The sequence below is a fragment of the Pseudophryne corroboree genome, chromosome 10, assembly GCF_028390025.1.
Source record: "Pseudophryne corroboree isolate aPseCor3 chromosome 10, aPseCor3.hap2, whole genome shotgun sequence".
Taxonomy (NCBI): domain Eukaryota; kingdom Metazoa; phylum Chordata; class Amphibia; order Anura; family Myobatrachidae; genus Pseudophryne; species Pseudophryne corroboree.
In genome coordinates this window covers 47925265-47949785 of record NC_086453.1, presented here as the reverse complement: position 1 = coordinate 47949785, position 24521 = coordinate 47925265, and the positions used below count along the sequence as shown (strand labels likewise).

Sequence of the window (24521 nt, the reverse complement as noted above, 5' to 3'; positions counted from 1 at the left end):
GAGCAGAGGCCGATGTGTTCCTGCTCGCACCAAGCTACATGCCCTCTGTTCTCTGCACTGTGCAGGACATTATGCTTGTACCCATGTTACCCACTGTTTCTCCCTGTCACCCCTTTCCTGCCACCTACTGCCTCCACCTGTCACCCTCTGCCTCTATCTGCCTTCCACTGTCAATCTCTACCTCCCCTTTTCTTCTGTTGTCACCCTCTGCCTCTCTATGTCAACCTCTGCCTCCCCTGCCTTACGCTGTTACCCTCTGCCACTCCCTGTCACCCATTGCCGCGTGGCATGTTGTGAACTTTGGTTGTGGCGGAGGTGGAGGGCCCAAAGTCTATTTTTGCACCTGGGCCCACCACTTATAAGTTCCGCCAATGACTGTACTAGTATCTCTTTTAGACGTGAAGACTTTCCGGGACAGCAAAAGTTTTGCTAAATATTCTTAAGCTTTAAATATAGTTCAAAATTGGAGCTAAATATGAGCACAGGTTTTCTAAGGCTCATAGAATAGTTTTCCTTTTTGTTTCCTTTCGAAAAGAAAACTTGCACTTGAACTGGCCGTATTTGAGTGTCTTTAATTCTAACGGAAGAGGCTTTTACCGCCTTTTTCTGTGGAATACAGTGCCTCCTTTTCTATAGGCAAACACAGGGAGAGTTTTCGGTTGCCTGGAAACCCCCCTCCTCTTGGTAAGTGGCTCAAATTATAACAATAGCAATAGTATTTAATATTATTACTAGAGCTTCCGCCACATCATGCAGTTTAAGGGACAGAGCAGAGCTGCTGCACATGCCCAGTGGTAGCAGCTTCTTCTACCAAGTTTGCTGTGTGTGTGGATCTGAGTGCTCAATCAGTGCACTGGACCAGAGAGTAGCTGCCAGGAAGAAGAGACAGGTGCCTTATCATGTGGTGGGAGAATGAGTGCTTAGAAAGTGCAGTACTGGTTCTGTTATGTTTGTGTATTTATTTATTATGGCATGTTTAACCTTTTCTTCACTTATTTATATTATTTAAATATGTTTGATACAGCCCATACTATAGACCAGACAAGTGAAACTCAAAATCCCAACTGGGCCGAATAATCAAAGTCTAAGTCTTGTGTGGGCCGCAAGAAAAAGAAACAGTCTTATATGCAATTTTCAGAGTTTTTTTTTTTTTTTTTAGAAAAACCAACAATAAAGTATAATTAAAGAGATGTCAAGTATTGTGAAGAAAACAAGTAAGTGCAAGTAGGAAAAATTTCTTAGTGGTATTGTGTGCGCGCGACCAAAAAATGGGTGTGTGTGATACACACATGGGGGCCAATTACACATATTCCACCAACAGTGCCAGATACACATATGCCACCAGTAGTGCAGTGCCAGAAACACATATGCCTCCAATAGTGCCAAATACACATATGCCCCTAAAAGTGCCAGATACACATATGCCCACACTGTGCCAGATACACATATTTCCCCACAGTGCCAGATATACATATGCCACCACTGTGACAGATATACATATGCCCCCACAGTGCTAGATAACATATGTCCACACAGTGCCAGATAACATGCCCACACTGTGCCAGATATACATATGCCCCCACAGTGCCAGATAACATATGCCCACACAGTGCAAGATAACATGCCCACACTGTGCCAGATATACATATGCCCCCACAGTGCCAGATAACATATGCCCACACTGTGCCAGATATACATATGCCCATACTGTGCCAGAAAACATATGCCCACACTGTGCCAGATATACATATGCCCACACTGTGCCAGAAAACATATGCCCACACTGTGCCAGATATACATATGCCCACACTGTGCCAGAAAACATATACCCACACTGTGCCAGAAAACATATGCCCACACTGTGCCAGATATACATATGCCCACACTATGCCAAATACCATATGTCCCCAATGTGCTCTGCTGCTGCCGGAGATGTCCTGCCTGGCTGTGTGTGAAGGCAGGAGAGCTCCTCAGTCCGGTCTATGGTGGTGGCACGGGTATCTTAAGTCAGGCGCCGGTTCGTGAGCCAATCAGAGTTCGTGGACTGGCAGATCCTGATTAGCTGCAGGTCCACGAACTCTGATTGGCTCACGAACCGGCACCTGATTTAAGATACCACCGCCGCAGGAGAAGGCAGTTAGGCTGCAAAAGGACCACTGCCTGACCGTTGCCCATGGGGCCGCAAAAGGAAGCAGAGGGGGGCGCATGCGGCCCTTGGGTGCGAGTTTGACACCTCGGCTATAGACCATCTATAGTGTTAAATATTAATACTGTATTTTATACAGTATCCAGTGCATAAAAAGCCCATTATTTACATTAATGTCAAGGGTCGTTACTGGGTTCTTCTACCGCTCCCCCAGACTCACGCACTTCAACGTTCCGCAGAGTGGGAGATTGTGGATTGCATTTGAAAACCCCCCTCTAGAAATCCTGCGAAATTCCACTGTTTTCCTCCACACTCACTTATCACCTGGTGTATTCGCTGCACATACAGTAAATACATTAATATGTATAAATATATTACATGCCACCCTCTCTCATTCTATGCTTGGTCTGTGTTTTAAGCTGACTATATAAAGAGAGGGAGTAATATCTGCACATATTCATTATCGCTGCATATATTAAAACATCTGTTACAAGTGAGAATTTGTTGTGTGTGTAATCAGCGCTATAATAGGGGGCAGAGGCGGCCTTGGTCGGGGGGCCCTGCACAGTGCGCATGATCTCATGATGTCACAGAACAAGAACACGGAGCAGGAAGATGGGAGTCTAAGGATGCTCCTTGCACCCTCCTAAGGGGGTTGGTATCGGGACCCGGCGGTTGGGATCCTGGCTGTCAAAATTCTGACAGCGGCATTATGGTGATTAAAATACAGACACAGACTAATTAAGAAAGCTAACCCTGATCTGTAACCCCCCTCCCCCAACCCTAACCCACCTTTCCACAGCCTGAGCCTAACCCTCTTACCCCCGCAGCCTACTCATAACCCACCCCAGTGGTACCTAACCCCCTCTCTGCATCCTAACCCTAACCCCCACTCCCTGCATCCTAAACCTAATCCCCCATAGCCCAACCCTCCCCGGAGGGGTCCCTAACCCTCCCTCCCTGCAGCCAAATCTTAACCCTCCCCCTGCAGCTTAGCCCTAACCATCCCCGGGGGTGCCTAACCCTCCCTCCCCACAGTCTAATCTTAACCCACCCCTCTGCAGTCTAACCATACCTCTCCCCCCACAGCTTAAACCTAACCCCCCACCCCCAACCGCGGCTTACCTCTCCAGCTGCCCATGAAATCCTGATTCGGGATCCCAGTTCCGGCATTCAGAGTATTGTCAGGATTCCGGAGTTGGAATTTCGACTGCCGGTCTCCAGGAAGTCTTTCTGGATAGATGTCAAGTCGTCTCTCGTGGACACTGCAGAAGACAAGGAGAGGATTCAGAGCACCCGAGGCAGGCAGCTGCAGCGCTGCACCCTGTAATCTGTATTAGCAGCAGTGCAGCCCAGTACATTACAGCAGGCAGCACTGCAGATGGTGGCGGCAGTGCATACATAGGCGAGTGATTGCCAATGGATGGCTGGTGGGCAAATGCAATATGTGTTAAGCACAGTCTGCACCACCCTAGTTATGGCCTTGAAATTAACCATTGTGAAATGATAGGGGTAGGCAATATGTGGCACTACAGCTGCTGTGGAACTACATATCCCAGCATACCATCCTACATTTTTGCTGTTAGGCAAGCTATAACTGTGGCAGCTGGAATGTGTAGTTCCACAGCATCTGGGCAGTAACACATTGCCAGGGCCGCCTGGTCTGTAATATCATAAATAATGGCTGAATCCACTGTGTGCATACAACAAGCCATACTCTCCCGAAACATACGGGAGGCTCCCAAATCATGGGTAACTCTCCTAGGATGCCCGGACAAGTGGGCATGTCTCCCAGAGGCCATACGTATCCGCACACTAGGTGGGCGTTCTGGACGGCTGATGCCACGATTTGCACTCAATCACGTCATTGTGCCCCATCCTCCGCTTCGCAATGGTGGATACTGATGATGTGATCACAACCCCTAGCTTTGCCAACCTGGCTGCCCCTTCCCAGAGCAACTAATTTATCATTGGAGGAAGCAGAAAGTGGAAGCAATTGTCTTCAAGATGGAATCAATTAGTGATGAGCGGGTTCGGTTCGTCGGAATCCAAACCCCCCCGAACTTCACCCATTTTATACGGTTCCGAGGCAGATTCGAATCTTCCCGCCTTGCTCGGTTAAACCGAGCACGCCCGAACGTCATCATCCCGCTGTCGGATTCTCACGAGATTCGGATTCTATATAAGGAGCCGCGCGTCGCCGCCATTTTTCACTCGTGCATTGGAAATGAATGTGAGAGGACGTGGCTGGCGTCCTCTCAGTTTTATTCAGGTGGCTGCAAATATCTGTGCTCACTGCTTTATTGTGGGGACTGGGGACCAGCAGTATTATATAGGAGGAGTACAGTGCAGAGTTTTGCTGACCAGTGACCACCAGTATTATACGTTCTCTGCCTGAAAAACGCTCCATATCTGTGCTCAGTGTGCTGCATATATCTGTGCTCACACTGCTTTATTGTGGGGAGTCTGGGGACTGGGGACCACCAGTATTATATAGGAGGAGTACACTGCAGAGTTTTGCTGACCAGTGACCACCAGTATTATACGTTCTCTGCCTGAAAACCGCTCCATATCTGTGCTGCATTGTAGTATATAGTAGGAGTACAGTGCATAATTTTGCTGACCACCAGTATATAATATATAGCAGTACGGTACAGTAGGCCACTGCTCTACCTACCTCTGTGTCGTCAAGTATACTATCCATCCATACCTGTGGTGCATTTCAGTTTTGCACAGTTTGCTGACCACCAGTATATAATATATAGCAGTACGGTACAGTAGGCCACTGCTCTACCTACCTCTGTGTCGTCAAGTATACTATCCATCCATATCTGTGGTGCATTTCAGTTGCGCGCAGTATAAATAGTAGTAGGCCATTGCTATTGATACGGGCATATAATTCCACACATTAAAAAATGGAGAACAAAAATGTTGAGGGTAAAATAGGGAAAGATCAAGATCCACTTCCACCTCGTGCTGAAGCTGCTGCCACTAGTCATGGCCGAGACGATGAAATGCCATCAACGTCGTCTGCCAAGGCCGATGCCCAATGTCATAGTAGAGAGCATGTAAAATCCAAAAAACAAAAGTTCAGTATAATGACCCAAAAATCAAAATTAAAAGCGTCTGAGGAGAAGCGTAAACTTGCCAATATGCCATTTACGACACGGAGTGGCAAGGAACGGCTGAGGCCCTGGCCTATGTTCATGGCTAGTGGTTCAGCTTCACATGAGGATGGAAGCACTCATCCTCTCGCTAGAAAGCTGCAGTGCCACTCCTAGATGGGCCAGGTGTTTGTGTCGGCCACTTGGGTCGCTTAGCTTAGCCATCCAGCGACCTTGGTGCACCTCTTTTTTTCTTTGCATCATGTGCTGTTTGGGGACTATTTTTTAAATCTGCCATCCTGTCTGACACTGCAGTGCCACTCCTAGATGGGCCAGGTGTTTGTGTCGGCCACTTGGGTCGCTTAGCTTAGTCACACAGCTACCTCATTGCGCCTCTTTTTTTCTTTGCTTCATGTGCTGTTTGGGGACTATTTTTTTGAAGTGCCATCCTGTCTGACACTGCAGTGCCACTCCTAGATGGGCCAGGTGTTTGTGTCGGCCACTTGGGTCGCTTAGCTTAGTCATCCAGCGACCTCGGTGCAAATTTTAGGACTAAAAATAATATTGTGAGGTGTTCAGAATAGACTGAAAATGAGTGGAAATTATGGTTATTGAGGTTAATAATACTATGGGATCAAAATGACCCCCACATTCTATGATTTAAGCTGTTTTTGAGGGTTTTTGTAAAAAAACACCCGAATCCAAAACACCCCCGAATCCGACAAAAAATTTTCAGGGAGGTTTTGCCAAAACGCGTCCGAATCCAAAACACGGCCGTGGAACCGAATCCAAAACCAAAACACAAAACCCGAAAAATTTCCGGTGCACATCACTAGAATCAACGTATTGATAGTTTTAGCCCCAATTTCCTGCTGCAGTTTGGTTATAAACCACAGATAAAAGTATCGGTATATTTTAGAGTTCCTTTCTCTCCATTCTAGAAAATGATAGACATAATCTGGTTGGTTGCTGCAGAAAACACCACTTCTAAAAGCTTTAGTTATTCTACCCCATTACCTCAAATTGTTTAGAATGCTAGGTGACATGCAAATATGTAACAGACGGCGAGATGTGGCAAAGGCTGAGAATTTGGTAACTTATCTACATTTTTGCAGGGAAATCCAAGTTGCCATTGCCTTTAAAACAAATTGTCACTTTAAATGTCGCTGCAAAATTTCCGAAATCTTGGCAAAACAGTACAAAGAAAAACCTCCACCTTTTTGTAGTACAATATACAACATGTATAAAATAGACACATGGGGCCCATTTATCATTTAATATTTGCGACTTATTCCCCGAAAACACACGTTTTCGGGAGTTAACCAAATATATTTAGTATTCCATCCATGTATCACCAATATCTGCAGCGATCCCTTCACTCGCATTAGCAGTTCTGCTATACATCACAGGGGTTGTGTTCCAGGAGGAAGGTGGGGGTGAAATACAATATACATCATTGCAAACCTTCTCGCCCCCCCACCCCACACCAAAATACCACAAATCATGCAATCAATGCCCCTGCAGTCAGAGCCCACTTTACTGGAGGAGTGAGTGAGATCCGGCAGTGTTTTCTACAGTCCTGAGATCCTGGAGAACTGACTGAAATTTGTGCGCAGGTAGGGACTTACTCGCCGGGTGCGATGCAAAATTGCTACCCTAACCTACCCTAACAGTAAATGTGCTGCTTTGCGATAAAAGGCTACTCGTTTTGCTTTGGATACACACCAGACGAGTACAAAAGCTTGGGTGCAGTTGGGTGTATTACGGTGTGTCTAACTAAGTGGGGGCTTGGCACTGGGTTTAGAATAAAATACCTACAATAAAAATCCCGATGGTCCAAATACCAACGACAATCGACCGATGGTCAAAATACTGACAAGGTCAATATCCTGACATTCAAAATACAGACAAGGTCAAAATGCAGACATTTAAAATGTTGACGGGTCAAAAAGTCGACACGCTTTTTCCATTTTTTGTGTGTGTGTAGGACATGGACACCGTAAAAGTGTACCGCGTCCCCTCGCATGGCTCGCTGCGCTTGCCATACTTCGGGCACTATTACATTCGCTCTCCAGGTCCACTGAGATGGTAAAGTATGAAGGAGTTGGTTTCAATGAAAAAATCATGAAAAACTCATGTTGACTTTTTGACCTGTCGACATTTTAAATGTCGGTAATTTGACCCTGTCTGTATTTTAAATGTCTGTATTTTGACCATGTCGGTAATTTGACCTTGTCGGTATGTTGACCATCGGACAATGGTTGTCCGATGGTCAACTCGCCGGGTGCGATGCAAAATTTTGCACGGCTATGATCAGGTCTGAATTAGCCCCTATGTCTCTAACTATATTTCTTGATTAATCTGGGACACAGACTGAGGAAAATTCAGCTGAACAACATGAATATCAGAGCAGCTACAAACATGGGCACTTGTCTTGCACCTGTGGTTCGTTAACTTGAAGCTATGGCTATTGCAGCTGGAGCGGGTATGAAAATAGGGATCATCAATCTCTATAGTAGACTGGATGTCAGGACACATTGCCAATTTCCAAGACATGTCACAAACCATGAACTGTGCATGTTACTTTCATGGTCAGTTACGCATAGGGGCATTGTCTACTCTATACAGATCAATGATTTCTGTTTGCAGAGATGTTGCCTAAACTGAACACAGCAGCGAACCCAAAATAAGCCCATTATTAAGCCCTGTGTGTGAGCATTCAGATTATACAGCCCTGGTAGGTGTATTTTCTCTATGTATCTCTGAGTTATTAGTTGCTCTGGACAATTTCTAAACAGTGGCAGAACTACTGAAGGCCATGGAAGCATTGGCCTCCGGGTGCCAACTATCAGGAGGGCACAAAGAGATCCATCTGTAACTGCTGCCTGTGCCCTGCTGATCACTGCAATGCCATTAGCGCTGCACCACTGACAGAGGAGCGAGTCACAATGGGAAGAGGAGCAGTCACATCCAAAAGACTAGGTTTACCACCTCATCCCTTTAATTCTGGACACATATTAATTACACAGGTTCTGTGGCTGCCTGGCTTCAAGACTCCATTTTACCTGGTTTTAACCAGCCACAAGACCTGTGTAATTAATATATGTCCAGAATTAAAGGGATGAGGTGGTAACCCTACAAAAGACACTGAAGAAGGTAAGTGTCTGTTGGCTGCAGAAGGCAGGATTTGGGGGCTTGAACCGGAGAGACAGAAGGGGGCTGGTTGGTGAGACAGAAGGGGAGCTGGCTGGTGACACAGAAGAATGCCGGCTGGAGTGACAGAAGGGGGTCTAGCTGCAAAGACAGGAGTGGGGTTGGCTGGTGAGACAGAAGGGTGCTGGCTGGAGAGACAGGAGGCTGGCTGGAGAGACGTGGGAGCAGGATAGACGGAAGGGTGTCTGGCAGGAGAGACAGCAGGGGGATGGCTGGAGAGATAGAAGGGGGGCTGGCTGGAGAGACAAGAGGAGCTGGCTGGGGAGACACTGTGAGAGCTTGAGAGACAGAAGGGGGACTGGCTGGAGAGATGAGTGCTGGCTGGAGAAACAGCAGGGGTGTTGGCTTGGGAGACAGCAGGGGGCTGGCTGGAGAAACAGCAGGGGTGCTGAGTGGATCGATAGCAGGGGTGCTGGCTAGAGAGACAGAAAGGGGTCTGGTGAGACAAAAGGGTGCTCCTTGGATAGACAGAAGGGGGCTAGCTGGAGAGACAGAAGGGTGCTGGCTAGAGAGACAAGGGGCTGGCTGGAGAGATAGAAGGGGGGCTTGCTGGAGAGACAAGGGGTGCTGGCTGGAGAGACAAGGGGTGCTGGCTGGGGAGACACTGTGAGAGCTTGAGAGACAGAAGGGGGGCTGGCTGGAGAAACAGCAGGGGTGTTGGCTTGGGAGACAGCAGGGGGCTGGCAGGAGAAACAGCAGGGGTGCTGACTGGATCGATAGCAGGGGTGCTGGCTAGAGAGACAGAAGGGGTCTGGTGAGACAAAACGGTGCTCCTTGGATAGACAGAAGGGGGCTGGCTGGAGAGATAGAAGGCGTGCTGGCTGGAGAGACAGAAGAGGGCTGGCTGGAGAGATAGAAGGGGTGCTGGCTGGAGAGACAAGGGGTGCTGGCTGGAGAGACACTGAGAGCTTGAGAGACAGAAGGGGGGCTGGCTGGAGAAACAGCAGGGGTGTTGGCTGGAGAGACAGCAGGGGGCTGGCTGGAGAAACAGCAGGGTGCTGACTTGATCGATAGCAGGGGTGCTGGCTAGAGAGACAGAAGGGTCTGGTGCGACAAAAGGGTGCTCCTTGGATAGAAGGAGGCTCATAGGCGTGCGCAGCACATTTTATTAGGGGTGCACCATCGGAGTGCTGTGTCTAGCACCGCCTTTTGGGCGTGTCTAGCACCATCTATTGATGGTCAACGCAATATAAAATATCCACCCTTGTAGCAATCCTAATAAAGCAGATTCATTGTCAGATGTTGTGGTGTGCACCAAACAAACACCCCTGATGGCACTCACTGCAATTACACTGCTCCTCCTCAGCCTGGTCTGGCTCCCCCTCTCTTTCGCCTGCAAGCTGCAGCAGCTTACTTACAAGTCAGTCACTCACTGACACTGACAGTCGCAGACTAGTTCTGCTGCTGCTGCTGGAAAAATGAGTGACGTGTCAATGCTGCTGCCGACCGCCTGCCAGTATTGAATTTGTCTTCCTAAGAGGAACGCTGGCTGCATGCTGCTCCTCATCAGTGGCTGGCATAGGCATAGCATAGAAGGAGAGAGGTGGGCATGTGGCGGGTGTGACGGGTGGGCGTGCGAGCAGCATTACGTCACATCACGCTGTTTTTGTACATGGAGGTGGAGCGGGAGTTTGAAAGCGGGTGGCGGTGGCACCCTTGATTAACCCAGGTATCCGGCAGTAATGCAGTCCTGACAGGGTGCAGCGCAGAGGGGACAGTAATCAGCCTGCTCAGCGATCGCTGCATCAGGCATGTGAGATCGGGGTGCCACACATTAGGGGGTGCCTGTGCGCACCAGGCACCGCCCCTGTGCACACCTATGAGGAGGCTAGCTGGAGAGACAGAAGGGTGCTGGCTGGAGAGACAAGGGGGCTGGTTTGAGAGATAGAAGGGGGGCTGGCTGGAGAGACAAGGGGTGCTGGCTGGGGAGACACTGTGAGAGCTTGCGAGACAGAAGGGGGGCTGGCTGGAGAGATGAGTGCTGGCTGGAGAAACAGCTGGGGTGCTGACTGGAGCGATAGCAGGGGTGCTGGCTAGAGAGATTGAAGGGGTCTGGTGAGACAAAAGAGTGCTTCTTGGAGAGACAGAAGGGGGCTGGCTGGAGAGACAGAAGGAGGGCTAGCTGTTGGTTTATTGATAGATGTACTTATGTATACTATACATGTACATTGGGGATGGAGTGGTGCTATTAGGCAATTTTTTTATGGAGAGATCTCTACACAGGACACACGAACACCCTCTGAGGTTAGAGGAGAAAAAAATGTCATACCCAGCGAAGGAAGAGGTTCTTCACAGTAAGGGCAGTAAGGATTTGGAACTCTCTGCCAGAGAGGACAGTAATGGCGGATTCAGTCAATATCCCAAAAAAAGATATCCAGGGATGTGGCATTTAAAATAAATGTAATTTATTATGGTAGTATTAGAAGCATGCTTTCTAGTTGTCAACTACACTTAACAAAAAAGATAACACTTGAGTAGTTAGGGAACCTGTGAGGGTAAATTCAGAGTCGCATGTTCCGACCTTGCTCCTCTTCCTCTTGCTGCGGGTCACATGGTAGTGATGTCATTATACACAGTCTCAAGATGGCTACAGCCCATGCTCAGTAGAGATCTCAGTGGTCATCTTAGAATTGGGCATGATCCTCCTTGAAGAACAGGAAGAATGGAGTCTGAGCAGTAGTGCACCCCTCTTTCAACAGAAACCAATCAGCTTCTACATATCATTGTATGGAACAGGGGAAGACAACCTGTTACACATCCCAGCATGCCCTGCCACAGTTTAAGCCTGCCCTAACAGATAACTGTGGCAGGGTATGCTGGAATGTACGGTATCACAGAAGCTGGAGTGCCACGGGTTGCCTTTTGATGATATAGAATGTAATTCATAAATGCCAGCTAGATGCTGATAGGTTGCTATGGGCAACTTCTCCATTCTTTAGCAGGCTTTATACATTTCCCCCAAAACGAGTCCTATTATTAGGGACAAATGTGTGTGTACTATATATAATAGGAATAAACTGCTACACAGGCATAAACTAAAATGTACAAAATAAAATGTTCTTGTGCTAGAATAATATAGTTAACTATATCTAAACTACCAGCTATTAAAATGATAGATCAACACTATATAAATGGGGTTGGGCAGGGGAGGATTGGGATGGAACACCAGTGCGTGAAATTTATGGAAGCAGCCATAATGGGGGCGGGGTCTATAATGGAGGCTGAAGTCTGTTGAGGGGCGAGATTCCTCCTCATAGGGTCTGATTCTGAGTTGGGTGCAGTTCCTTTCGTCTTTTGCTGCAGTTGCTACAATGCCCTTCCCTGGTGTATATCTGTGCATCCAAATAGGCAAGGACAGAGATGCCCACTTTCAGTGACTACAGATGCTGCAATCGTGCTTTGTGCGTCTTTGTAACGTTCACCAGCCCCATGCTCTCCAATGTGAGCAATTCATTCTCTCTATACGTAACCACTTTCAGCAACACGCCCATACTGTGTTACAGGGGCGGATCCAGAAGAAAATGAGAGAGGGGGGGGGGGGGGGGGCACCATGATAGGGGAACGGTAAAATGTATATTTACATGCACCTAAGGCACGCGTGCTCCCAGATAGGGGGTGTGGTATCACAGGGGGCATGGCCTCACAGAATACGCCATCAGGTAATGATTGGCTATAGGAGCGCATCCCTGCTGGTTTATTGCCAATGTTTCACCCTGATGAAAAGGCTGATTGGGCCTTGAAATGTTGGTCACCGGTTCCATTAGGTATGGGAGCCTGGTAGGCACCCCAGCACAATATCATTATTATAATTTTTAGTTGGTGGTGGCAGGTGCAGCATACCTTGTTTGGGCACTGCACTGAGACTCAGACTGCAGGACATGAACTGCCCATCTTTGATTGGGTGTGGTTCATCAAATCGACAGTGTCTAGGTCGACAATGTTTAGGTCAACCACTATAGGTCGACAGTCACTAGGTCGACATGGATGGAAGGTCGACAGGGTTTCTAGGTCGACATGTGCTAGGTCGACAGGTCTAAAGGTCGACATGCGGATTTATTTATTTTTGGGTGTCGTTTTCTTCGTAGAGTGACCGGGATCCCAAATTAGTGCACCGCATCCCCTCGCATGGCTCGCTTCGCTCGCCATGCTTCGGGCATGGTGCCTTCGCTCTGCTACCGCTTCGCTCGGCACACTTTACCGTTCCAATCGTAGTCCACGTGGATCGTTAAGTATGAAAAATTAAAAAAAAAAGAAAAAAATGTGAAAAACTCATGTCGACCTTTAGACCTGTCGACCTAGCACATGTCGACCTAGAAACCCAGTCGACCTTCCATCCATGTCGACCTAGTGACTGTCGACCTATAGTGGTCGACCTAAACATTGTCGACCTAGACACTGTCGATCTTCAGACCGGATCCCCTTTGATTAGCAGAAGCAGCCAGCTGGATCTCCAACAAGCAGCATAAGACATCTGCAGGACAGCCCTGTCACAATCACATGGGCCGCCTTCTCAGAGCTGAGCTGAGTGTGACTGCACCTAGCATGGTGGTAAAGGAAGTGGAGGAGGAAGCGCTGGGAAACTGTGCGGTGCAGTGAGGGCTAATGAAGCCTTCTGTGCCGTCATAAGTAACAGTCTTACTCGATGCTGGCATTTGAACCCCGCGCCTGGGCTGGACTCTGGCCGGCTGGCAAGGGGGGAGGTAGGTTGCGGTGTGAGCAGGGGAAGGCTGGAACTGCAGCTCCAGCCTCCCCATTGGTTACCACACGGACTTGCTGTTATAGTTGCGGCGAGTCCTAGTGCCTGCCGGCTCTTTTATCAAATCTGACTGACGGAAAAAGCAGTAGTGCTGCTGCTGTTCTCCTATTGAAAAAAAAATGAAGTCAGAAATGACAGGGGGGGGGGGGGGGGGGGCACGGGCCCGAGTGCCCCCCCCCCCTGGATCCGCCTATGCTGTGTTATATCTGTGTCTGATTACCCAACCCCCTGTAAACACACAAGAATGCTCAATATATTTTTAATTGGTGCATGTGTCTGATTCTGTACTGCACCTCTCTATGGACACCATCGCAGTGCATGCATGCGGGGTGCAACTCAGACGCAATCGCAGATGAAAAACATTGCACAAGAAAAATGATCAGTCACCCACTATCTACCTGTCATCCCTGCCTCAGTCACCCACTATCTACCTATCACCCCTGCCTCAGTCACCCACTATCTCCCTCACCCCTGCCTCACCAGTCACCTACTAACTCCCTGTCACCCCTGCCTCAGTCACTCACTATCTCCCTCTCACCCCTGCCTCACTAGTTACCTACTAACTCCCTGTCACCCCTGCCTCACCAGTCACTCACTAACTCCGTCACCCCTGCCTCACCAGTCACCCACTAACTCTCCGTCACCCCTGCCTCACCAGTCACCCACTAATTCTCTGTCACCCCTGCCTCACCAGTCACCCACTAACTCTCTGTCACCCCTGCCTCAGTCACCCACTATCTCCCTGTCACTCATGCCTCAGTCTCCCACTATCTCCTTCTCACCCCTGCCTCACCAGTCACCTACTAACTCCCTGTCACCCCTGCCTCAGTCACTCACTAACTCTCTGTCACCCCTGCCTTACCAGTCACCCACTAACTCTCTGTCAACCCTGCCTCTCCAGTAGCCTACTATATTCCTGCCACCTACAATCGCCCTGCACCCTTGGGGGTACAATTGTGTGACCACACCCCTTTCTTGTGAGACTACTGTCCCTTTAGAAAGTTTATCCCATCAAGGGGCGCCAAAATTTATTTTTGCTTTCTAAAAAAAAAGCTTTACCTGGCCCTGCCCGCAGCCTAGATTCCCCACATTCCTCCAAATAGTATATTCTGTTATTGCCCCTAATCTGTATGTCGTGTGTTGTGCCTCCCCCCACTCTGTATTGTGCTCTCCCCCTCTTACCTGTTTGATCTGTTATGTTCTTGTGACTGGATGCCTCTCACTGCTTCCGCCAAATGATCACAGACTTGTTTGATCCCAGTGAGACCTGGGCCAATAGGGGATTACCTCTTTCTGTCAGTAACCACCTGTGACTGACTCCACCCACTGCGCAATGGATGGGTAATTTGCTGCCGCCACAAGTTTCTTTTGATCAGCACCTGGAACCGATTCTGCTGCATATGCATAGACAATCTGCAGCCCCACCTCCTGGTTGGTGTCGGATGGTCCCCGCTGGTCACTCACCATAGACCAGGCCCTGCATGATAGCTGATAGTAGGCAGAGCTTGGAGACGCTGGGCTCAACCCAGAACAGCCTGGAAAATGAAATGGCGTTTTGCGCAATTCTGCTGGTCACAGGATAAGGATGCACTCATTGTAAATGCCAGATGTTTATTGCTAAAATGGTCTTAAAAAACTCTTCCTCTTTGCAAGTATTGCTTGGGGGGTAAAGAATACAGATGTTCACATCAGTACAACACTTCTTGATGTCACAAAGTTACACACAAAACCAGGCTAGCAGGCCTCCTTTTATCCTAATCCACCACAAGGGGTAGTTTTGCCCTCTGGTATTTACCCAATTAACTTAAGTGCATATATCTGGCATGCTCACTTCAGTGGCGTAACTAGAAATTTTTCTCCCCCAAGCCAAAAAATTCTTCGGCGCCCCCCCCCCCCCTCATGCTCCATAATTGGGAGCAAGAAAGGGATAAATATGCGCGCGCGCCAAAAAGGGGCGTGGTTTTGTTGGAGTGGGCGTGGTTTCGCATAAAGGGGCGTGGTATTGCAGGAAAAGACTACCTTATACCCCAGTTTTGCAACCTGCACGCCCATACGTTGGCCACCACAGGAAAGAAAAATAATCCTGATTCATGCCCCTTACATTATTTGTCATTTTTCCTCCTTATAGTAATGCCCAGTATACATTATGCCACATACTGCAATGGCCCTTAGACATTATGCCGCACACAATAATGCTCGACACAATATGCACACACTGTAATGCCCCCGACACATTATGCCACACACCGTAATGTCTGTGACACATTATGCCACACACCGTAATGCCTGTGACACATTATGACAGGAATCGCAATGCCCGTTATACATTATGCTACACACTGCAATGCCCCTGATACATTATAGCACATACAATGTCTGTGACACATTATGACACACACCGCAATGTCCGTGATACATTATGCCACACACTGCAATGCCCGATACATTATAGCACATACAATGCCTGTGACACATTATGCCACACACTGCAATGACCTTGAGACATTATACCACAATGCCCGTGATATAGTATACCATACACCGTAATGCCTGTGACACATACCGCAATGCCCTGCCCGTTATACCCTATGCCACACATCGCAATGCCCGTTATGTATTATGCCACACTGCAATGACCCTGATACATTATACCACATACCACAATGCCCGTGATATAGTATACCACACACCGTAATGCCTGACACATTATGACACACACCGCAATGTCCGTGATACATTATGCCACACACTGCAATGACCCTGAGACATTATACCACATATCACAATGCCCGCGATATAGTATACCATACACCGTAATGCCTGTGACACATTATGACACACACCGCAATGTCTGTGATACATTATGCCACACACCGTAATGCCCATTACACATTAAGTCCTACAGTAAGGCTTCTAATTACTTTTCAATTACCTGCTCGTTGTCAGGGGTTTCATGCACTGGGTGTCATGCTCGTTGCCAGGGGTTTCATGCTCTTGGTTCCATGCACGGTGCCAGGGGTTTTCGTGCTCAGGGTGTCATGCTCGTTGCCTGGGGTTTCATGCACTGGGTGTCATGCTCGTTGCCAGGTGTTTCATGCACTGGGTGTCATGCTCGTTGCCAGGTGTTTCATGCACTGGGTGTCATGCTCGTTGCTAGGAGGTAGTCCTTGTTGCTAGGGCTGTGCTCCCAGTGCCACATATGTCCCCAGTGCCAGATATTCCCCCACGGTGCCAGGTACTTACATGCCCCAGTGCCAAATATAGTCGTCCCCCCCATGTGCCAGGTACACATATACCCCCCCAGTGCCACATATGCCCCCAGTGCCAGATATTCCCCCCCAGTGCCACATATGCCCCCAGTGCCAGATATGCCCCCAGTGCCATATATTCCCCCCCAGTGCCAAATATGCCCCCAGTGCCATATATGCCCCCAGTGCCAGATATTCCCCCCCAGTGCCAGATATTCCCCCCGTGCCATATATGCCCCCAGTGACAGATATTCCCCCCCAGTGCCAGATATTCCCCCCGTGCCATATATGCCCCCAGTGCCAGATATCCCCCCCAGTGCCATATATGCCCCCAGTGCCAGATATTCCCCCCCAGTGCCATATATGCCCCCAGTGCCAGATATTCCCCCCCCCCAGTGCCATATATGCCCCAGTGCCAGATATCCCCCCCCAGTGCCAGATATTCACCCCAGTGCCATATATGCCCCAGTGCCAGATATCCCCCCCAGTGCCATATATGCCCCCAGTGCCATATATGCCCCCGTGCCATATATGCCCCCAGTGCCAGATATCCCCCCCAGTGCCAGATATGCCCCCAGTGCCAGATATTCCCCCCCAGTGCCATATATGCCCCAGTGCCAGATATCCCCCCCCCCAGTGCCAGATATTCCTCCCAGTGCCAGAAATGCCCCAGTGCCAGATATTCCTCCCTCCCCCCCCATGCCATATATGCCCCCCGTGCCAGATATTTACCCCCCCCCCGTCGCTTTTTGGAGGGACACGGAGGGCACAGCTCGTCTCTCCTGTGTTCCTCCTGCTGCATCATCTCCGGCGGCCGCGGGTCTAATAGGGGGAAGTGCCGGTTCGTGAGCCAATTAGAGCTCACGGACGGCACTTCCCCCTATTAGACCCGCGGCCGCCGGAGATGATGCAGCAGGAGGGTTGGTTCTATATCGAAGGGGCTGAAGGGACCTTGTGACGTATTGAGGGGAGGAGCTACGTCAGCAGGGGGAGGAGCTACGGGCGAACAGGGTACCCGAAAAGTACCCTCGCGGGCTCGCTTCGCTCGCCACGCTTCGGGCACGGTGGCTCGCTCCGCTTCGCTCACCACCTAATTACTAAAGGTAATAGTTGGTGGCGTGGATAGTAGAGGAACTATCCCGCTGGCCTAGCTCCTCCCCCTTGTATCGTAACTCCTCCCCCTTACGGAAAAGGTCCCTTAGCCCACTTGATTCTAGCATCTACCGCAGCAGGAGGGACACAGGGAGGCGCACTGTGTGCCCTCCGTGTCCCTCCAACAAGCGGCGGAGGGAAGGAGACTGCAGACTGACATGCGGACGCTCGTCCGCATGTCAGTCTGCTGTAAATCAGTGGCGCCCCCGCAGCCCCTCGCCCCCAAGCCACCGCGAGGACTGCGGGGGCAGTAGTTACGCCACTGGCTCACTTCTAACATGGGGGGTAATTCCAAGTTGATCGCAGCAGGACATTTTTTAGCAGTTGGGCAAAACCATGTGCACTGCAGTGCAGAGGGGCAGATATAACATGTGCAGAGAGAGTTAGATTTTGGTGGGTTATTTTGTTTCTGTGCAGGGTAAATACTGGCTGCTTTATTTTTACACTGCAAATTAGATTGCAGATTGAACTCACCACACCCAAATCTATATCTCTCTCCCTGCACACGTTATATCTACCCCCCCCTGCAGTGCACATGGTTTTGCCCAACTGCTAAAAAATTTCCTGCTGCGATCAACTTGGAATTACCCCCATTGTACTTAATGGATAGTGGGGAGTAGTCACTCCTCTGTGCCTAAGCCCACCTGCAGTGACAGTCACGGCCCTGAAGCCGCCATGTCTGAAGTGGGGGGAAGCTCCCTCTAAATATGACTTCCAGGACCCAGTTCACCATCTCTTGCCTGAATCTGAGCTCCAGGGACGTGCAACCAAGATCCACAGGCAGAGTCTCCTGGCCACTGAGTGGAAGCCCTTTAGGGCTCCCTGGAACCACTTAGCTGGCTGCATTGGCCAGCTTTTTCTCTACCTTCCCACTCCACTTTCATGGAGGACTCCGGAGGCTATAAGTGAAGCCATTCTGTTTGCCTGGGAGGGGACCCACAGCCCACAGAGAGCTGCGAATTCCCCCAGACCACCAGGGAAAGACTAAGTGCATTTTACTTTTAAGTATATTTAAAATATAAGAAAATACATATTTGGTGGCTGATGCCCCGCTCAGTCCTGCATATACCTTTAAATAACCTTTATATATTTTATTTGAAACACATACGTTTGCTCTTTATTTTACACACTGTGGGGGGAATGTATTAGGGGCCTTATGGCTGTGAATGCTCTGAATGCTGCGTTTTTGCCGCCTGAGCATCGTGGCTAGCATGATGCAATTGCATCCCGGAAGGATGTGATTGCGTCATGATTGACAGGCGATGGGTGTCCTGGGGCAGCGACATGGCGTTGGGGTGAAGGTGGGCAACAAACGCAGTTATGGCCGTCTTTGGGGCGGCCCGATGACGTTGCCTGCGTTTCCTATGATCAGGGCCGGTTCAAGGGCGCTCTGCGCCCCGGGCAGGAAATAGGGCATGGCCTAATACAGGGGGCGTGGTCAATTACGCCCCCTGTACATTAAAAGCGCCGCTTGAATGCTGAGCGGTACGCGATGACGTCATCGCGCACCGCACAGCAAAAGGTCCTCTCCACGAAGGGAAACTAGACGCTATGCGTCTAGTTCCCTTCGTAGAGAGGACCTTTGCTGTGCGGTGCGCGATGACGTCATCGCGCACCGCTCAGCAAAGTTACTCTCCAGGAAGGGAAACTAGACGCATAGCGTCTAGTTCCCTTCAGGAGGCGGACGGGGACGGGGACCGCAGCGGAGGCGGACAGGGACACAGCGGGCAGCAGTGGCAGATCTTGCCACGGTGCAGCGCCCTCCGGATGGCGCCAGCGCCCTCCGGAAGGCGGCGCCCCGGGCAAAAGTCCTGCTTGCCGTTGGCAAGATCCGCCACTGCCTATGATAGCGGTGCGATCAGGTCTGGAATGCGCATGCACAGCGTGTGCATTGCGCACGCGCAACGTTGACCGCCGACTGCCGTCGCCGGGCAACGATGCTGACAGCGGAGAAAGCGGTCGTAGTGGTGACCGCAAGAAGATTGACTGCAGGAAGGCGTTCCGGGGCGTCATATTACCATGAGGCCGTTTTCGGGGAGTGGTAAGAAAAATGCAGGCATGTCCAGGCGAACGGAGGGCGGATGTCTGACGTCAAAGCCAGGCCCATCATCGCTGGATCCGTTGCACAGGGTAAGTATGTCTAGGGTTGCTCTTGATTTGTGAGAAACTTTTGTAGCATAGCAGGGCTGCACAAGCGATTGCAGCCCTGCTATGCTAAAATACACTCCCCCATAGGCGGAGATTAGTTGATCGCACCAGCAGCAAAAAGTTGCTTGGTGCGATCAACTCATAATGAGGGCCATTGTGATAAGTGAAAATGGGACTCTTAGAGTGCAGAAGGCCGGAAAAGTGGCGGTACCACATTGGGAAGGGTGCAGGGTTTGCAGCAAACAGTAGCACAGTGAGGTGAGTAGACAAAGACTCTAGCACAGTGCCAGAGTCTTTTCTTACACTGCGTTGCCATCTTTCCAAAGATGTCACTGAGAAGATGGCACCAAGAGGAGGAACCCACTTCCCAGATCAAGGTAGGTATTCTGGGGGGTGACAGGCTGGGGTGGCAGTAGACCCGGGACCCTACCGAGCTCCTCCAATAAACCCACACCTGGGTAATTAGTACCCACTCCCACCCCTCTTGCGTTCGGAGTGGGTACTAATTACCCGGGCGTGGGTATAGTGGTCTTCACATCTTAGCTGCTTCCAACCAGGTCAGCCACTCCATCCTGTCCCACCCAGGACACAATACAACTAGCAAACAGCTTGAGGCATCTGTGTGAGTTTTCTTACATGAAGAATAGATTGATACACTCTGTTTGGGACCATTATTATTCTGGATTTAATGTTATTCTCAGTATCTGTTCCATCTGTGTGTCTGTCCCTATACATATGCCTGTCTGTCATTGTGGTTGTTCCATATGTAACGGCCATCGGAGTAGGTCTCATGAGTTCCTATAAAACTGTTTCCACTGTAACTTACAATACAATGCAAATTAAGTTGAAATACGCACATACATTAATGATACAATTTTCATGAAGGATTTGTTTTACTTCACCGGAACGCTTCAGTGGCGCTTCCTCTGCTGCAAAGAACTTTAAATGATTATCACACTAAATTGCATAACAGGAACAATTACATTCCAAATAGGTATACAATTTCAATTAAAATATTTATACAATTGGCAGGGGCTGTGCCGGGTGCTTTTCTACAGACCTCTCCTGTGTTTCCGGGGGCTCTCTGTTTGTTCTTCAGGAGCAGCTGCTTCTTCACTCCTCCCCATCAAGCATAGAGGCGCCTCCAGGACTCTACCTCTCTTCTACCCTCTGCCTGGTAAGTTAACGCCACCTCTGGAAGTCGCCTTTGTAGGAGCAGGGAGCCACATCACTATACTACAGTCACACAGCAAGGAGCCCCCGCCCTCTGGTCTGACTGCTGCTCTCCACCTCTGGTCACCGGTAACCGCCACAGCCAGATGAGTTATGCATCACAAGTCTCCCTGCGCTGGCTCCGGCCTCCTATATACAGCTGCAGGGAGCTATGAAGATGCACAGAACTTAGCTGTGATGGTCAGGCTGCCTCCTCTCTATGTCGAGACAATGGAACCAGCATCCCGCTCTTCTTTCTCAAGATGGCTGCACCAACTGTCACACCTCTTCAACGGCTCCCCCAGCAGCACAAGTCCATGCCTGCTGGAGTTGCATGGTCCTCGCTGGAGCCAGTGTGCGGTTGAGAATTCCGGATCACCACGCGTTGGCCCTGTAGCTACTGTCCCGCTGCCACCAATGCTGTTTGACTCCATTTAAGATAAGGGCAGCATTACCTATGAATAGTAAATGCCCCCCCTTGCCAGTCCTCTGCCTGTCCCCCTTCCAGAGAGCACAGGGGTCTATGAAGCATGCTAAGGGCACAATTGACACTACTGTCATAGTGGGGTATCACATTCTCTACCACTGAAATATTGCATGTCAAATACAATGTTGTCGTTTAAGCAGTACAACTCTAATAATTACAACTGTAATTGATAAGGCTAGCATTATCTATGAATAATAAATGCCAGCACTTGCCAGTCCTTCCTCCAGACAGCATGGGGCATCCTAAGGGCACAATCGGCACTACTTTTGGATTGGGGTATCAAAAATTCATACTTTACTACTTTTTGGACTTAACCTTCTTTAGACTCCAGATGACAGGTCAGGGGTACATGCAGGTGGTATGAAAGGTCATATCGCACACTTACTAGCTTAATTGCAGACTGAGAGAACAAGTACTGTAAATGCCACGGGTAATCACTTTGTCAGCTTGCTTGTTAAATATATAATTTTCTTTGACTACCTCTGCATTTTAGCAGATTATGCTGATATGGAATGCTGCCAAAACTGTTTGGTTTTCATCGGAAATTTTAAAAATGTTTAGATTTGAAACTAGAAATCCAGAAATTTGTAGTGACTTCCTTTAGGCCTCATGATGTACCTAAATCACCCTTAGGTATCATGATATATCTAGATTGACCTTGGGTCTCATGATGTATCTAGACCACCCATAGGTCTCATGATGTTTCTAGATTGACCTAAAGATCAGGATGTATCAAGACCACCCTTAGGTCTCTTGATTATCGAAACTGCCTTTATGCCTCATGATGTTTCAGGATTTATGGAGATCACCCTTAGGTCTCTTGATTTATTAAAACTGCCTTCAGGCTTCATAGTCCATTGACTTTAAGGGCCGGATGTAATGACACCCAAGATGTGTGGCCGTGCGGGATGCTGGCCGAAATAGGACTTTTTTTAAAGGAGCAATTACTTGCAAGGCATAGTTTTGCCTTGTGAGTGATTGCCCCTTTAAAAAAACATCCACGTTCGACTGGCATCCCGCACGGCCACCCAACTCGGACGTCATTACATCAGGGCCTAGAAGTTAAAACCTGAATGTCAGAACAAAATCATTCAGCATCATCTTTCTGCCTGTCTTAGACAGCTGGAAAATCAACATTTTGTGCAGCCACCAGTAGGGTAACATGAATGACTTATCGATATCCTGGCCGCACAATCCCTTCTCACTACAACATCTTATAACATATAGCCCTGTGGTTTCTGGACTACATCTCCCACCATCCTCAGCCAGCACTCCCCCAGAACACTGATGGAGACATTACATATTCTTATGTGAGATAAGGATACGTGACAGTAGACTACCTATCTCCACCGGCTCTTTCAGAGTAGAGAGATAATGCTGATATTCCATTAATCCCAACATATGTACTGTATATTTTCGAAATGGAATAATGGCGGTCGATCTTTTTGTATCAACAATATTTTATATAGTCAGCGACAAACTTCTTTTGCGTGTTTGAAATTTAGCGTGCGGTATCAGTTCATTACTGTTCATGGGTATTCTTATTTGTATTGTACAAAATGTCATATGGATTAATTAAATCAGAATTCCAGGTACACAAAGTATGCCTGACAGCTCTCCCCTTTAATGTAAAATAAGGACAATTTAGACCAAGGGTGGCGAAACCAGTCCTCGAGATCTACCAACAGTTCACATTTTCCAGCCCACCTAGCTAGTGCACAGGTGTAGTCATTACTATTTAAGATGTGCTGCATTCATTCCTAACTGACAATTCTACAGGTCTCCAGGAGGTTTGGAAAACGTGACCTGTTGGTAGATCTCAAGGACCGGTTTGGCCAGCCCTGATTTAGACCACAACAAGAACTGCCCAGATCATTCCCAGGTGTGCCGACAACAAGCAGGGTCGTATCCATCACACTGGCCTATGGGTCCAAGGAGGCCACACACCCCACACACTGCACCCAGCACCAACCGAATCGCCCCTGAAGCTGCCCTTCTCCCTATACTCAGCTGTCAATACCATCTTTCTAATTATATATTTGGAGAGATGGCTCCACGCAAGAGCTAGCAAAGGTATGAGGGAGTTAGCTGAACATCAGGGTGGACCTGCTTTATGTGGGCACTCCATTACTTAAAACGCCCCTTCCAAAATGTATAGTCATCATTATGGGGCATATTTATCATGAAATATTTCCTGAAAACACAGTTTTAGGGGGATATCCTGCAAATATTAAGTATCACCCCGATGTATGAAGGAGGGACAGCAGCAGGTATCTTTGATATCTGCTGCTCTCCCTCCATTTCCTACAGCAGCCGCAGCCCCATATGCTTCTGTGGGGGATGCCCTGTGGCTCGATTTACCAAGTTCTGGAATGTGGAGAATTCTGGAATCTGACCCCCGCAGTTGTGCTACTGTAGCCTATGGGCTACATGGGCAAAATGAGCCGGTAGAATGTTCTTCCGAAAACCATCCGTGCAATGGCCGCCGCACATGTGTGGTTAGTAGACTGTGCAGGAGTCCCAGTACAGGAATGAAGAGACTGCTAATGCGGTCTCTGCACTCTGAATGGGTTAGGATTGTGTGACCGTCGGTCAGGAGACCGTCGGTCAGCTTCCCGACGGTGGGATCCCAACGGTGGAATGTCGGTGGGAGGTGGCGAGGTCAGCAAGCCTCTTGTGGGCTCGGTGTCGACCTGTGTTCGCCACAGGTTCTATTCCCACTCTTTGGGTGTCGTGGACAGCCACAAGTGGGAATAGTCCCTGTTAGTCGGCATGCCAACCGGCAGGATCGTGAGCGGGCGGGATTCAGGGGTCGGTAATGTGCAGGCGGTCTCCTGACCAAAGGTCACATAACTGTATCCTCTCTGAACACATTGCAAGTATGGTTCCCTGCAGGTGAACGGTGATACATTCGGGCAGTATTATCAGGAAGGACCATTTGTGAATAAAACTTTGCTGACTTGGGTTCAGTATGATTTGCCTATGGATGGGATGCCAGCTGTGAGTATGCCGACAGCGGTATCCAGTCCATCAGAATCCTGACAGACCCCCATTA

General features: G+C 49.1%; 1 long non-coding RNA gene across 2 annotated transcripts in view; it reads left to right on the top strand.

The window, feature by feature from the left end:
* Positions 1–24521, top strand: part of LOC134965934 (uncharacterized) — a 90164-nt gene that overhangs the window by 10403 nt on the left and 55240 nt on the right. For both annotated transcript variants that reach the window (XR_010188547.1, XR_010188546.1), the window contains one exon: positions 1160–1214. This is a non-coding gene — a long non-coding RNA (uncharacterized LOC134965934). The remainder of the gene's footprint in view (positions 1–1159; positions 1215–24521) is intronic.